Raw genomic sequence first — 14051 nt, 5'->3', positions numbered from 1 at the left:
TTCACAGATGCTGGCAGACCTGCTGGGCTTTTCCAGCAACTTTGTTTTTGCTACTCTTCTGCAATATTTCCATATTCCAGAACTGGAAGTATCTGTTGGGATAAAACAGAGTTAATGTTTGAAGTCCAGTGATCCTTCTTCAGAACTGTAGAGCTACCTATAGCTGGTACCCATGATTTAAAACCGAGGAACCTGATACTCATTGTAAATGCTATTTATGTGGCTGCTGGTTCTGGCAGTAGTTGAAGTTTGCAGAGCTTTGGTTGGCAACAAGTAGCTGATTAGTCTGTGGACTAGTGATAAAATATCAAAAACAAAGACTTTCTGCCTGCAACAACTATGTGATTAGTTCTTAGATTGCTGAACAGCTTGGGGCTATGAACAAGATGCAGAGACGTCATTAGCTCTGAACCAACTCACAGGCTAGGAGATAGCAAGAACTGCAGATGCTGGAGTCAGAGTCAATATAGTGTGGAACTGGCAGAACACAGCATGTCAGGCAGAATCAGAGGAGCAGGAAAGTCAACGTTTTGGGTCGGGACACTGATGAAGGGTCCCGAACCGTAATGTCAACTTTCCTGCTCCTCTGATGCTGCCTGACATGCTGTGTTCCTCTGGCTCTGCACTGTATCAACTCACAGGCTGTATCTATTCTCTACAACAAAAGCCACTTTAAGCCTGAAGAATACCAGTTTCTTTTTCCTTCAGTTTCTGTAAGCTATAACTTTTAACTAATCAGTCGGAGACCTCGCGATAAGTGAGAACTGGCTCCCAATGTCTCCTGCAAACCAGTGAAAGCCTCCAGAGAAGAAAGACCAAGAAGTAGCATTCAGACTAGCGTAAGAAACATTCCAGTAACAGTGTGAACAGGAAACATTAAATTGCCTCCCAATTTTTCCCTCTGCCTCTAACACCTTTTTTTCTGTGTCTGTGTCTGTTTAAGGAGAAATTTACAAGGAGATTAGAGTTTTAATCAGTATGATTATATTAATGGTTTATAATTGTTTACCTGTGGCTGGAGTTTGGTTATTTGTATGGTAGCTCTTGTTAAGTACAACAATCTAGTCCATGCTTTTTGTCAATCGGATATAAAAGACAGGTTTGGGAAATCACGCAGTTTTTAAAAAATCTTTAACTTTTGCGATGTCTCCAGGATTAGCAGAGCTTGATTTCCAATGTTTTAACCCAATGAATTCTAACACTCTGTATAATGCCAGTGAAACATTTTATCTATATCCAGCCTGACACACCCTGTAAGAATTTGTTTCATCTTCATTTCTTTATTGTTATTCCGTCTAGCTTCTGTCGCATGATATCCTTTGACTTCTAAATCTCTCCTGCCTTCTGCTCTATCACAAATCACCCCCTTTAATCTTCACCCACCCGTTTCATTTGTTCAAACCGTATTGCATTTATATCTTTCTTTAGTTCTGATAAAGGATCATCAACCTGAAACATAAAACCTGTTTCTCTTCACAGATACTTCTTAACATGTTGAGTGTTTACAGCATTTTCTGTCTTTATTTCAGATTTCTGGCACCTGCAACATTTTGATTTCGAAGTACATTGTTATAACATTTCTACATATTGCACCATTCATTTTTATTTTCATTTTTTGATCAAACTGTTGATCGTGACCTGTCATTTTAATTCATTTTTGCTACTGACAACATTTGTGCTAAATTATAATGCATTTGCGGAGGTAAGGACTGATTAGGAATAGTCAGCATGACTTTGTGCATGGGAAATCGTGTCTCACAAACTTGATTGAGTTTTTTGAGGATGTGACCATGAAACCAGATGAGGGCAGAGCAGTAGATTTTGTCTACATGGACTTTAGTATGGCCTTTGACAAAGTTCTGTATGGTAGACTGGCTAATAAAATTAGATCACATGGGATTTGGGGAAAGCTGGCCAATTGGATACATAATTGGCTTAAAGGTAGGAGACAGAGGATGGTGGTGGAGGGTTGTTTTTCATACTGAAGGCCTGTGACCAGCGGTATTCTGCAGGGATTGGAGCTGGGTCCACAGTTGTTTATTATTCATGTAAACAATTTGGATGAGAATTTAGGAAGCATGGTTAATAAGTTTGCGTAAGACACCAAAATTGGTGGCATAGTGGATGGTCAAGAAGGTTATCTAAAATTTAAAAGGGATCTTGATAAATTGGGCTGGGGCTGAGGAGTGGCAAATGGAGTTTAATTTAGATACATGCAAGGTGTTGCATTTTGGTAAGATGAACAAGGACAGGACCTACTTAGGTAATGGTAGGGCCCTGGGCAGTGTTGTCAAACAGAGAGACGTAGAGGTTCAGGTACAGTTCCTTGAAAGTTGCGTCACAGGTAGACAGGGGGGTAAAGAAGGTGTTTGGCAAGCTTGCCCTCATTGCTCAGACCATTGTGTATACTAATTGGGACGTCATGTTGCATTTGTACAAGACGATGGTGAAACCATTTTTGGAGTGTTATGTACAGTTCTGGACACACTACTATAGGAAGGATATTATTAAATTGGAGAGGTGCAGAAAAGATTTACAAGGATGTTTCTGGGACTGGATGGTTTGAGTTATAAGGAGATGCTGGATAGGCTGCGACAGTTTTCCACTAGAGCGCAGGAGGTTGAGGGGTGACCTTATAGAGGGGCATAGATAAGGTGCATAACAAAGGTCTTTTCCCCAGGGTGGGAAAGTTCAAAACTAGGGGGCATATTTTTAAGGTGAGAGGAGAAAGATTTAGAAGAGACCTGAGGGACAACTTTTTCACATAGGGGGTGGTTCGTATGTGAAGTAAACTGCCAGAGGAAGTGGTAGGTGCAGGTACAGTTACAACATTTAAAATATATTTGGACAAGTACTTGAATAGAAAAGATTTAGAAGGATATGGACTAAACTCAGGCAAATGGAACAAGTTTAGTTTGGGAAACTTGGTCAGCATGGACATGATGGACTGAAGGGTTTGTTTTTCATGCTGTATGACTCTATAATCCCTACAATACAGAAAGGAAGGTATTTGGCCCATTGGATCTGCACCAACCCTCTGAAGAGCATCCCACCCAGTCCTAGCCCTGTAACCCCACATTCACCATGCCTCATCCAACTAGCCTGCACATCCCTGGACGCTACAGAGCAACTTCCCATGGCCAATCCACCTAACCTGCATGTCATTGGATTATGGGAGGAAACTGGAGTACCTAGCAGAAACCCACACAGACACGGGGAGAATGTGCAAACTCCATACAGATGGTCACCCAAGGTTAGAATCAGACCCAGGTCCTTGGCGCTGTAAGGCAGCAGTGCTAAGCACTGAGCCACCGTGACACCCCTTATTTGGAGAATATGTTAGAGAATTCGTATATAAAATTAGTCATGACACAACTGTGTCTTGGTTACCTGTGAGGCTGTAACCTTTTTTTTAGTTATTACTCTATGAATAATTCCAGCTTCCGTGTGACATATGGCTTCAGTTCTGGGCTTCCTGTGATCTTACCTTGAAGTACCATGTCCATCAATTTTGCTGGTAGTGGATCATTTCTGGTGTACTTCTTAAATTGTGCTGCCATTACCAGAGCGTTATCTATTTGTTCGAAGTAGCAAGTGTCTATAAAAGGACTGTTTGTAGTTGACTAATTTGGCAAAGGTAATCTCGAGAGCACATCAGCATTCCCATGTAAATTAGATTACTGATGATTGTATATGGGTGCACTGAGGGCAACAATGCCCACCTTTGCATACAGCTCACTGTAAGATAAATTATCCCTGTATGACCCCCAAATATTGTGGTCAATGGTCTGTAGTCTGTTAGTATGGTTAATTCCTGGCCATACAGAAATTGGTGGTATGATAGGCATGGCCCAATCATTCACATTTATGTGTTCAAGGACCACCATCTTGACCAGCCTCTCTAATTCTGCCTTGACCTTTGGTATGATTGCATAAGGCACTGATTTAACCTTGCAAAATTTTGCTTGATTCTCATGCTTAATTTTCAATTTGACAGGTATCTTTTCCATGCTTCCCAAATCCCCATTGAAAACATTCTTCCCAATAAAGTTGGAAAATTTTGTTTGACCGTGTGTAAGGGCAAATGTACAGACTGACCATATAACTGAACATTCAGTTTGCTACAACCCTCTTAAAAGTACAACTTTGCCTGTGTACGTTCTTTGTACAAGTGTTGAGATTGCAGTGCAATGTGACTCAGCTTCTTCTGGTACACACGTTTAGATATCAATGAAACCGCCGCACTGGTGTCCACCTCCATCCTTATTGGTTTGCCATTCAGTAATGGCATGTGACTCAGTATCGGTTGGTGTTGCAGCAATGGGCAGTGTGTTTAGTAACAGCACCTCTTTGGATTGTGAGTATGGTCTTTTCTCATGCCTTTTTTGCATCATGTAAATTTTCTTCCTCCTCTTCAGTTTCTGTGCTTTTGCTTTATGTTGTTCATGTTTCTTCCTCAAATATGCAGGCAGCAGTTTCTGTATTCATCCTCTTTATACCAGCTGCTAACCTGTTCTTCTACACTGATGGCAGTTTTGAGTTTGTGTTGGTGCTTGTCTCTCTGCTGCCGCTTTGTGAACTCTCATGCTCGAACTTAGTTGTTGAACTTTCTTGGCTACTAGTTCCGTCAAGACTGCTATTTCCAGTCCTTTCTTTAAGTGTTGGTTCATGTCTATTAGTAACCTCTTCTTGATTGTTTCACATCTTAAACCACACACCAGATTATCTTTGATAGCATCATTTAAGTTGTCTGTGAAATCGCAGAATCCTTCTTTAAATGATTGAAAATTTCTTTAAAGTTCTATGAACTGGGAGATAGATTCATTATCACGCTGGTTGCATTTGTGAAATCTGAATCTTTCAGCAATCCCCAATGGTTTCAATGAATTCCTACTGCTTTTTCATAAGTTCTGGAGCCCTGCTTTTCTGGCTGTGGCAGACTCCTGAGGAGGTTAAAAGACCAGGAACACAAGGATGATGATATCTGCTTCAATTTTATTAGCTTGAACAAAATAATGACTCTCTATGTAGGCATTCCATCTCCCTGTATTACCATCATATGGTCGAATGGTGCCAGAATTTCCTGCCTTTATCTTAAAATTGGCCTGTGGAGCATTATGTGCCACAAACATTTTTAGCACTACTTCTCTTCCTGTTTAAAACAATTTATTCGTGAGATTGTCTTTGCCTTTCTCAGTCTATGCCCCGAGATCAAGACATGTTCCTTTATGTTGGACACATTACAGTATTCCTTCAGGGTTGAGCATACAGTGAGCTTCCGCTGCATCGTTCACTTATCCCTGGGATGAGTTTTCTTTTTACTGTATCAGTGGATTGACTCAGTAGATCTCAAAGCAGATTTTATCCTTGTCGTCAAATTTCCTCTTGTATTAAGTTCCAAAATGGACCGGGAGGCCAAAGTGTCAAACAGCAGGAGCTTTATTATAGAGGTGTTAACTCTACGGGCAGCAAGGTTAGAGAGGTCTGTTTGCCCATTCAAAATGGCCTATGCTATTATCATTATGTCATATAATTGGACTCCTGAAGTGACCATCAAAGATAGAAAATATAGTAATAGGTAAGCTTCCTTTACTTGCAGATTACCAACAGTAATCAGAAGCAGTACAATTGCATTGTGTGACACTATCACCGTGTTAAACAGGATAGACTTAGAGCAGATATAGCAGCTCACGACTGGGCATCCATGAGGCACTGTGGGCCATTAACAGCAGCAAAACTGTATTCCAGCACAATCTGCAACCTCATGGCCAAGTATATTCCCCTTTTCAACCATTACCATCAGGCCAGGGAATCAGTCCTGGTTCAATGAAGAGTGCAGGAGACTATGTCAGGTTCAGTACCAGGCATACCTGAAAATGAGGTGTCAACCTGGTGAAGCTACCAAACAGGACTTGTGTACCAAACAGCAGAAGCAGCAAGTGATAGGCAAAGCAAAGCACTTCCACAACCAAAGGATCAGATCTAAGATCTGCAGTCCTGCCATCCAGTCATGAATGGTGGTGGACAATTAAACAACTCACCAGAGAAGGAGGCTCCTAAAATATTCCCATCCTCAATGATGGGGGAGCGAACCATATCAGTGTAAAAGATAATGCTGAAGCATTTACAACAATCTTCAGCCAGAAATGCTGAGTTTTTTAAAGTACATTTATGGAAAGTGAGCATTGCTGACCATGCCAATATTTATTAACCATCCCTAGTTGTCTAGATGGCATTTGAGAGTCAACCACATTGCTGTGGTCTGGAGTCACACGCAGGCCAACCAGATAAGAACAGCAGATTTCCTTCCCTAAAGGGCACTGGTGAACTAGATGGGTGTTTACAACAATCAACAGTGATCACAAGGTCATTAGGCTAGCTTTTTCTGATTCCAGATTTTTTTTTAATGAATTCAAATTTCACCACCTGCTATTGTGGAATCCAAACCCATGTCCCTGGGTTAGTCCAGTGCCATTACCACTGTACCCTGTAATGGTCCATCAGAGATGCCAGTCTTCAGCCAATTTGCTTCACTCCAAGTGATATCAAATAAAACTGGTTCGACCAACATCCTGACAACATTCTTACAATAGCACTGAAGACTTGTGCTCCAGAACTTGCCGCTCCCCAGCCAATCGGCTCCAATACAGCGACAGCACTGGCATCGACCTGACAATGTGGAAAATTGTCCAGGTATCTCCTGTAAACAAAATGCAGGACAAATCCAAGCAGTAACCACCTCATCAGTCTACTCTCAATCATCAGTAAAGTGGTGCAAAGTATCCTCAACAGTGCTATCAAGTAGCACTTGCTCAGCAATAACCTGCTTGCTCATGCCCAGATTGGGTTCCGCCAGGGCCACTCAGCTCCTGACATTATTACAGCCTTGATTCAAACATGGACAAAAGGGCTGAATTCCAGCAGTCAGGTGAGAGTGATTGCCATTGACAGAAAGACCGCATTCGACCAAGTGTGTTTTTAAGGAACTGTGGAAAAACTGGAGTCAATGTGAAACAGGGAAAATTCTCTGCTGGATGCTGTCACACCTTATACAAAGGAAAGCTGATGTTTCGAGTCTGGACCCGTCTTCATTTCTGAACAAACGTCAGCTTTTCTGCTCCTCTGATGCTGCCTGGCCTGCTGTGTTCATCCAGCTCTACACCTCGTTATCTCAGATTCTCCAGCATCAGCAGTTCCTACTATCTCTTATACAAAGGAAGATGCTGGTGGCTGTTGACGGTCAGTCATCTCAGCTCCAGGGCATTGCTGCAAGAGTTCCTCACGGTAGTGTCCTCAGCCCAACCTTCAATTGCTTCATCAATTATCTTTCCTCCATCATAAGGTCAGAAGTGAAGATGTTTGCTAATGATTACAATAAGTTCAGCACAATTTGCAACTCCTCAGATACTGAAACAGTCCATGTTTAAATACAGCAAAACATGGGCAATATCCTGAGCTGGACTGACAACAGGCAAGTGACGCTCGTGCCATGCAAATGCCAGGCAATGACCATTTCCAACAATAGAGAAGCTAAGTATCACCCCTTTCCATTTAATGGCATTACCCTCACTGAATGTCCCACTATTAACAACCTGGGCTTACCATTGACCAGAAACTGAACTGGACTAGTTGTATGAATACAGTGATTACAATAACAGATTAGAGCTGAGGAATAGTGCAGCAAGTAACTCATCTCCTGACTCCCCAAAGCCTGTCAACTATCTACAAATCACAAATCAAGAGTATGCAGGCAACTCTACTCTTGCCTGGGTGAATGCAGCTCTAAAAGTACTCAAGAAGCTTGACTGAGACAAAGCAGCTTACTTGACAGGCACCACATTAACAAAGATCTAATTCCTCCACCGCTGGTGCTCAATAAATGAACTGTATACCATCTGCAAAATGCTCTGCAGAAATTCACCAAGGCTTCATAAGACATAGGAACTGACCCACAAAGTCTGATCGCTCTTCAATGAAATCTTCGCTGCTCTGCTTCACCTGTGGTGGAGGCCATGTTACACATTTTTTATTATTAATTTGTGGAATGTGGGCATCGCTGGCTGGCCAGCATTTATTGCCCATTCCTAGTTGCCCTTGATAAGGTGGTGGTGAGCTGCCATCTTGAACTGCTGCAGTCCACCTGCTGTGGGTTGACCCACAATGCCCTTAGGGAGAGAATTCCAGGATTTTGACCCAGTGACAATGAAGGAACAGTGATATATTTCCAAGTCAGTATGATGAGTGGCTTGGAGGGGATCATGAAGGTGGTGGTATTCTCATATATCAACTGCCTTGTTCTTCTAGAAGTGGTCGTGGGTTTGGAAGGTGCTGTCTGAGAATTTTTGGTGAATTTCTGCTGTGAACCTTGTAGATGGTACACACTGCTGCTACTGAGCATCGTTGGTGGAGGGAGCGAATGCTTGTGTATGTAGTGCCAATCAAGTGGGCTGCTTTGTCCTGGACGGTGTCAAGCTTCTTGAATGTTGTTGGGACTGAAATCAGCCAAGCAAGTGGGGAGTATTCCATCACACTCCTGATTTGTGCCTTGTAGATGGTGGACAGGCTTTGGGGAGACAGGAGTTAAGTTACACGTCACAGTATTCCTAGTCTCTGACCTGCTCTTGTAGCCACTATGTTTATGTGGTGAGTCCAGTTGAGTTTCTGGTCAATGATAACCTCCAGGATGTTGTTAGTGGGGCATTCAGTGATGGTAACACCATTGAATGTCGAGGGGCGGTGGTTAGATTGTCTCTTATTCGTGATGGTCGTTGACTGGAATTTGTATACTGCAAATATTACTTACCACTTATCAGCCCAAGCCTGGATATTGTCCAGATCATGTTATATTTGAACACGGACTGCTTCAGTATCTGAGGAGTCACAAATGGTGCTGAACATTGTGCTATCATCTCCAATTCTGACCTTACGTTAGAGGGAAGGTCACTGATGAAGCAGCTGAAAATGGTTGGGCCGAGGACACTATGTCGAGGAACTTCTGCAGAGATGTCCTGGAGCTGAGATGACTGATCTCAAACAACCACGACCATTTTCGTATGTCTCAGGTATGACTCCAACTATTGGAGAGTTTGCACCCAGTCCCAATAATTCCAGTTTTGCTACAGCTCCTTGATAACATAGTCGATCGAATACAGCCTTGATGTCAAGGGTGTGGCTCTCACCTCCCATTTGGAATTCAGCATTGTTGTCCATGTTTGAACCACAGCTGTAATGAGGTCAGGAGCTGAGTGGCCGTGGCGGAACCCAAGTTGGGCGTCACTGAGCAGATTATTGTTGAGTAGGTACTGCTTGTTAGCACTGTCGATGACACCTTCCTTTACTTTACTGATTATCGTGAGTAGACCGATGGGGCGGTTATTGGCCAGGTATACTATCGCCAAAGCCATGGGCTCTCAGGATGGCAGCCGGTGACAAGTGGTGTTCTGCAAGGGTCAGTGTTGGGATTACAACTTTTCACTGCTTGTAATAATGATCTAGATGAAGGAACTGAGGGCATTCTGGATAAACTTTCAGACGATACAAAGATAGGTGGAGGGGCAGGTAGTATTGAGAAGGTGGGGAGGCTGCAGAAGGATTTGGACAGGTTAGGAGAGCGGGCAAAGAAGTGGCAGATGGAGTACGATGTGGGAAAGTGTGAGGTCATGCACTTTGGTAAGAAGAATAGAGATATGGACTATTTTCTAAATGGGGAGAAAATTCAGAAGTCTGAAGTGCAAAGAGACTTGGGAGTTCCAATCCAGGATTGTCTCAAGGTAAACTTGCAGGTTGAGTCAGTAGTTAGGAAGGCAAATGCAACTTTGGCATTTATTTTGAGAGGACTTGAATATAAAAGCCCCGATGTACTTCTGAGGATCTGTAAGGCTCTGGTCAGGCCGCATTTGGAGTATTGTGCGCAGTTTTGGGCGCTATATCTCGGGAAGGGTGGACTGGCCCTGGAGCCGGTACAGAGGCAGTTCATGAGAATGGTCCCTGGAATGAAAACCTTAACATATGAGACATGTCTGAGGTCTATACTCAATGGAGTTGAGAAAAATGAGGGGGGATCTAATTGAAAGTTACAGAATACTGAATGACCAGGACAGATTGGATGTTGGGAAGATGTTTCCGTTGGTAGGAGAGACTTGGACCGAAGGGCACAGCCTTAGTGTAAAGGGAAGACCTTTTAGAACGGAGATAAGGAGAAACTTCTTCAGCCAAAGAGTGCTGAATCTATGGAATTCACTGCCACAGGAGGCTGTGGAGGCCAAGTCATTGAGTACATTTAAGACCAAGATAAATAGGTTCTTTGATTGTCGAGAGGATCAAAGGTTACGTGGAGAAAGCAGGAGAATGGGATTGAGAAACATATCAGTCATGATTGAGTGGCAGAGTAGTCTCGATGGGCTGAATGGCCTAATTTCTGGTCTTGGGTCTTATGGTCTTACGGTTATTAAATAGCCTTGTATATATATTGCACTAGAAACTTTTTTTGAAAATCCATCCATTATGTCCACTTTTATCTATTCTGCATGTTCCCTCCTCAAAATTTTTCAGGCATGATTTCCTATTCACGATGTCACACTGACACTGCTGGACTATATTATCTATTTCTAAATACTTCACCACTGCATCCTTTTTAAGAGGCTCTAACATTTTCCCAATGATAGATGTTAGGCTAACTAACCTATGTTTTTATCCATTTTTGTCTCCTTCCTTTTCTGAATAAGGCAGTCTTCTAATCCTCTGGGACTTTTCCAGAAGCTAAGGAATCTTGGATGATTACTGCCAGTACATCCACTATCTCTGTAGCCACCTTTTTTAAAATCCTAGAACACAACCCATTCGATCCAGGGAACTTATAAAAACATAGAAAATAGGAGCAGAAGTAATCCACCAGTTCTTTGACCCTGTTCCATTTAAAATTATAATTGCTGATCTTCCAACTCCGTACCATCTTCTTATTTTCTTTCCATATCCTTCCATCCCTTTAGCACTAAGATCTATCTGCTGAAAACATTCAATGTTTTGGCTTCAACCACTTTCTGTGGCAGAGAATTCCCCAAGCCCACCACTCTCTGGGTGAAGAAATTTCTCTTTATCACAGTCCTAGATGGCCTATCCTATATCTTTAAACTGTGGCCAAAAGTTCTGGATTCCTCAGTCATTCGGAACATCCTTCTTCAGTTTACCTTGTCAAGTCCTGTAAAAATTAAATAGATTTCTGTGAGATTCCAAATCAATCTTCTAAACTTCAGTGAATATCATCCTAACTGACCTCTCCTCTCCTCATATGGCAGTCTTGCCATCCCAGGAATCCATTTGATAAATCTTTGTTGAACACCCTCAACAGCCAGAACATCCATCCCAAGATAAGGAGACCAAAACTGCCTACAGTACTTCAGATGTGGTCTCACCAAGCCTCCGTACATTTGCAGCAAGACTTCCCTGCTCTTGTACTCAAATGCTCTCGCTAAAGAGGTCAACATACCATTCAGCTTCATCACTGCCTGTTGCATCTTCATGCTTACTTCCAGCGCCTGTTGGTCAAGGACACCCAGGTCTTGATGCACGTCCCCCTTTCCCAATGTATTGCCATTCAGATCATAATTTGCCTTCCTGTTTTTACAACCAAAGTGGAGACCCTCACATTATACTTCATCTACCATACAAGTGTCTACTCACTCAATTTGCCCAAATAACACAGATGGCTCTGGGCATCTTACAGTTCACCCTCCCACCCAGCTTTGTGTTGATTTATTGGAATTTTGCCCCATTAAATTGACTAGTATTTTTTCCTATAGTGGGTGTTTACTTCCTTGTCCTGTCACTCCCACTTTTAGGCCCTTGATTATTTAGTATTTTGGTAGTGCTACTACTGTCTTCCAGCATGAAGACTGACACAACATATTTATTCAACCTTTTTCTATTACCTGTTTCTACATTATTGTTTCCCCAGCCAAATTCTCTAAGGATCTTCTCCATTTCTTTTTGTCATCTTTTAATGTCTTTGAAAACTTTTCTAACCCTTTGGTTTACTACTAATCTTTGCAGTGTGTGCTTTTTCTTTCAATTTGATACAATCCTTAACTTCTTGATTAACCATGGCAATTCTATCCCCTTCCTATCCCCTTCTTCCTCACTGGGATATAGTTTTGCTTTGAGTCATGTACTATTTTCTTAAATGTCTGCCATTGTTCCTCAACTATGTTTTCTGCCAAACCCTTTCCCTAGGCCATTCCAGCCAACTCTGCTGTCATTCCCATGTAATTACTCTTACATATGTTTAGCACAGTTGTTTCTGACCCAGGTTTGTCACTGTCAAACTGAATGCTAAATTCTACCTTGTCATGGTCACTGTTCCCTAGGGACTCTTTTAGTCTGACATCATTTATTAAACCTGCCCCATTATACATTACCGGATCCAAAATAGCCTGGTCCCTGGTTGGATCTACAACATTTTGTTCTAGGGAACTATGCTGAATTCATACTATGAATTATTCCCCATGGCGACTTTTGCCAACTTGATTTTCCCAATCTACGTGAAGTTTACGGTCACCCATGACTAATATACTGCCTTTTTAACTGTCCTAATTATCTCATGATTTATTCTCTCTCCTACAAAACAGCTACTGTAGGTGGTCTATATACTACTCCCACCAGTGTATCTTTTTTTTTATTTCCACCCATATGGATTCTGCATCATCCATTTCCAGATCATTTCTCCCTATCTCACTTATTCCATCTCATTCTAACAAAACTATCCCACCACCCTTCCATTTCTTCCTGGCATCAAGCAGGTAGCACAACCTTCACACTCACACTCATGATTTCAGAGATCAGTTTATATCTTCTTAATCGTCCGCAATTGCTACATTCTTATTTTCTCCCTCACTTGAATGACTCCCTGTACCAGAGTGCTGTGGTCAGTTCACTCATCTTCCAGGCAATCCCCACTCTCATCCACACAGCTTGCCATATCAGTTGATAGAGGTTCTTTGAGAGTTTCCCCTTCTGCCTCATCTACAATCTCACCTGCCTGTCCTTGATCACAGACCGGGATCGAATTACCTAATCTAAGGGGTGTGACCGTCTCCGGAACCAGGGTCCAGGTAACTTTTTGCCTCCCTAATGTGGCACAATGTCCGCAGCCCAGACTCCAGCCCCTCAATTCATATCCAATATTGCTTGAGCTGCAAGCACTTGTTAAAGATGTGTTTATTGTAGGTCAGCTTGTCTAGCAGCTCCCGCATGCTTCAGCTACAACACATCACTTGACCTGCCATCATAGATTATTTAAATCAATCCAGTATCCCTGTTCCTTACACTTGAAGAATCTCTAATGAAACAATTTATTACATTTTTCTCCTTTTGTTTTTACACACTGTTACCAGTCTAATCCTTAACAAGCTACTTTTATGAAACAGAAACAAAAGTCCAGAAACCTAAAAAAAACTAAAGTCCATTTTACGTTAAAGTCTAGAAATACTAAGCAATCAGCCTCTCTGCTCCTATGATGCTGCTTGGCCTGCTGTGTTCATCCAGCCCTGCACCTTGTTGTCTCGGATTCTCCAGCATCTGCAGTTCCTACTATCTCTGATACTCACCAATCAGTTGCTTTGTTAAGGCGAAAGCAACCAAATGTTTCTTTCCCTTCATCATGGAATTCATTGAGATGCTCAATTCCAGCACTCTATTGTAACTCATCTCTCCAAACCCAAGACAACTACCAGCTACATGCTTAGCAAGTCAATGCATCTGGCATGTGGCTGAAGAGAGCCTATTTTCCACTTGTTTGCCAGTTCATTTTTCATTTTCAGCCTACATTTCTGGCTAGTAGCAGTATGAAAAAGGTAGACAAATATTTAAAGCTGTTCCTTGAAGAATGTTTGACCTCCAGATATGCAGTGTTCAAGCTGGAACATGCTAACAGTATGGTCTCATGAACCAAATTTCAGGCTGTGGTCAAATAGCCAACTGATTTGTTGAAACATCAGGAGATTTGAAGGGTAACAGAGCAAACCCTGACATTAAAAAAATCTGAACTGCTCCCAAAG

This window comes from Rhincodon typus, chromosome 5, assembly GCF_021869965.1.
Source record: "Rhincodon typus isolate 14 chromosome 5, sRhiTyp1.1, whole genome shotgun sequence".
NCBI classification, from domain to species: domain Eukaryota; kingdom Metazoa; phylum Chordata; class Chondrichthyes; order Orectolobiformes; family Rhincodontidae; genus Rhincodon; species Rhincodon typus.
The sequence above is the reverse complement of the archived record's forward strand: the minus strand, read 5'-3'. Positions refer to the sequence as shown.